This window comes from Nannospalax galili, unplaced genomic scaffold, assembly GCF_000622305.1.
Source record: "Nannospalax galili isolate Female #2095 unplaced genomic scaffold, S.galili_v1.0 scaffold40, whole genome shotgun sequence".
Classification (NCBI taxonomy): domain Eukaryota; kingdom Metazoa; phylum Chordata; class Mammalia; order Rodentia; family Spalacidae; genus Nannospalax; species Nannospalax galili.
In genome coordinates, this window is record NW_008347810.1 from 1,507,555 (window position 1) to 1,510,905 (window position 3,351).

Below are 3,351 nucleotides of genomic sequence, written 5' to 3' on the forward strand. Positions count from 1 at the left end.
TATTTGGCTAGAGCAGTAAGGTATCTAAGGATTTTATCTACTTCTAATAAGATTCTGAGTGAAAAGTGTGTCCAGGGTTGGGAAATGGGTCGGTGGCAGTGTAGATGCAGCATGTGCAAAGCCCTGAGTTAAATCCCACCACCACAGCGTCCAAACAGAAAAAAAGATCTCTTCTCCACTGGTACTCAGGCAAACAGGTTGCCTTTCAATGACAGAGTTTTTGCTATAGAGAGAAAGACAACAGGAAACTTCAGTCTGATTCTCATATTATACCCTTGTCAAGTCTTATAGAATCTTTGCAAATCACTAACAATTATCCCAGCATCTCAGCTTCAATATTAATATAATATTGCTTATTGATTATTAATAAAATGAGGTGGCAAGCGCATCAATAATAATTTTTATAAATTAATTTATTGAGCAACAAAAATGAAGAGAAAATGTTATATACTCATTTAAGTATCAACTTGAATACCCTCCTTCAAAAGTGAATAGAGAGAAATAGAGAGTAGAAAAAGAATATTATTTCAAACAGAAGTCAGAGTCATTTTTAAGTATGTCCATTACATTCTGCATTTTCCCAAGGTCAGTTTCACTTTTTCATTCTGCTTCAGGAATCTTTATGGCTGCATTATTGACAATTACTCATTCCTACTGGTGCTCTGCTTTAAGTAATTACTCATCTTCCATGAACTTTTTAGCAATTTTCTTTCATATGGTAAAACTATAGAAGAACAAATTTGTCAAGAATAGCAGGAATTTGATTATATGACCATTGCCTCTTGAGAAATTTAGCTATAATTGCTGATGTTTTTTTAGTGACAGAAGAGGTAAACACACCACTCATGAAACAGCTGAAAACACAGTAAGATCTCTAGTGACAGATCACATTTACTGGCAATCATGCAAACAAGCAAAATTTTCATTCAAGCAATGTAGAGCATTCATGTTTTTTTTTTACTCTTAAAAATACTCTAGAGGCATCACCTCGCTCAGTAGGAGTACCCAAAATCCAGAGCTGGTATCCAGATCTAACAGATTACTATGTCACCAATGCAGTGACGTGTCTGTACCTTGTGCCAAACAAATGCTACAGAAAGAATCATCTTGTCAATAATACAAGTGCCAAGAAACCCTGTGACCTGATCTGTGGCCCCAAACATTCTCTTTCCTTTGCAGAAAAACAATGAACTTTCTTAGTTAAAGTTTTCCCCCTTAATTAGGGATTGCTTAATTAATTAAAGCATATGATACTGCTGTCTTGAGAAATTCACTGACTAAAAAGCTTCAAGTGTGACGTCATCAGTCCAGATAGCTCACAGCCTATGCCTCACTAAAAGATGGTTCCTGAAAGGAATTTGCAGAAATTTTTGTTTAAAATTGCCATGTGTTGAGGCTGGAGAGATGGTCCAGCAGTTAAGAGCACTGGCTGCTCTTGCAGAGGACCCAGGTTCAATTCCCAGCATGCACACAGCAGGTAATAGCCATCTGGAATTTCAGTTCCAGGGGATCTAACACCCTCTTCTGACCTCCATGAACACTGCACAACATACATACATACATACATACATACATACATACATACATGCACTTACATATGTGCAGGTAATATACTCATACACATAAAAATAGTAAATAAAATATTTTTTTAATTGGAATGTGTGATACATCTGTGCTGGGATGGCTTCAGTTGTTAACACAGCTGAGAAGAAGGAACCTCAACTGAGGAATTTTCTCTATCAGACTGGGCTGTGGGCATGTGAGTGAGGAACTTTCTTTCCTTCTTTCTTTCTTTCCTTCTTTCCTTCTTTCTTTCTTATTTATTTTGTATTTGGTTTTTGTTTTGGTTTGGAGGTTTTTTGTTTGTTTGTTTGTTTGACAGAGTTTCACTATGTAGCCCTGGTTGTCCTGGAACTTGCTAGGTAGACCAGGCAGGCCTCAAAGTCAGAGAGATATGCCTACCTCTTCCTCTCCAGTACTGAGTTAAAGGCTGGAGACACCATACCCTGCCTGAGGCATTTTCTTGATTATTGAGTGATGTGGGAGGGCCCAGCACACTGTGACTGGTGCTACCCCCAGGCAGGTGGCCTTGGGTTGTATTAGAAAATAGGCTGGGCATTAGCCAGGGGAGGAAGCCAGTAAGCAGCATCCTTCCATATTCTGTGGTTCAGTTCCTGCCTCCAGTTCCTGCCCTGACTTCCCTTGAAGATGAAATCAACTCTTTCCTCTTCAGGTTGCCTTTGGTCAATGTTTTATCACAGGAACAGAAACATGCTTACCTTCTTACAGTGCCAGGAGGGAGAGTATCCAGAATTGGTATGACCAATACGAATTTTAAACAACATTCCAATATCCCTAACAGTGATCTGTAGAGACAAGAAAAGATCTTTTAATGTATGTTCACAAATTTCACTTAAAACAGTTCAAACAAGGATATTACCTATTGATAAAGTGGTCAGTTCATCAAGAAGATATCAGACTGACATGCATGCATATCAACAACAGAGCACTGAAATATATGAAACACCACCCCCCCCCGAAAAAATTGCATGCTGTGCATTGAATCCAGGGCTTCACAATGCTGAGAGGTACATACAAATTTAATAAAACTGCATAATGAAGCATATAGTCCACAATAGACTTTAAAACCCCAGCTTTAATAGTAGATAAAACAAATAGAAACACAAGGACATAGAGGTCTTAAATACCACTTACTAACTTGATCTAACAAGTATAGAACACTTCATTCAGAAACAAAACACATGGTCCTTTCAGGTATGTACAAGAACTTTACTCAGGATGAACCGTGTGTTATATACTAAAACCAGTTCTTAAATTTTTTAAAGCTTAGGTTGTGCATGGTGATGTACATCTATAATTCTGACATTCAGAAAGATGAGGAAGGAAGACTGTGGGTTTGAAGGCAGCCTGAACTAAATAGTTCAAAGTCTAGGTTATGGAATAGGTCCCTGCAAAGAAATGAATGTGCAGAAGATTGTATAAGACTAAAGTTAAGTAGATTATCATATCCAAACATAGTGGATTAAAATTAGAAATCATATTAAAAGGAAAACTGGAGATGCAAAAATATGTAAACTGAACAATATACTTCTAAGCAATGAGTTATTGAAACAAGAAATTGTACAATAATTACAAAATACATGGAGATTACGGGCTGGAGAGACTGCTTAGCAGTTAAGGGCACTGACTGCTCTTACAGAGGATCCAGGTTCAATTCCCAGAACCCACATGGCAACTAACAACTGTCCATAAGTCCAGTTCCAGGGCATCTGACACCCTCTTCTGACCTCCACGGGCACTGCACAACTTGGGTGCAATTACATGCATGCA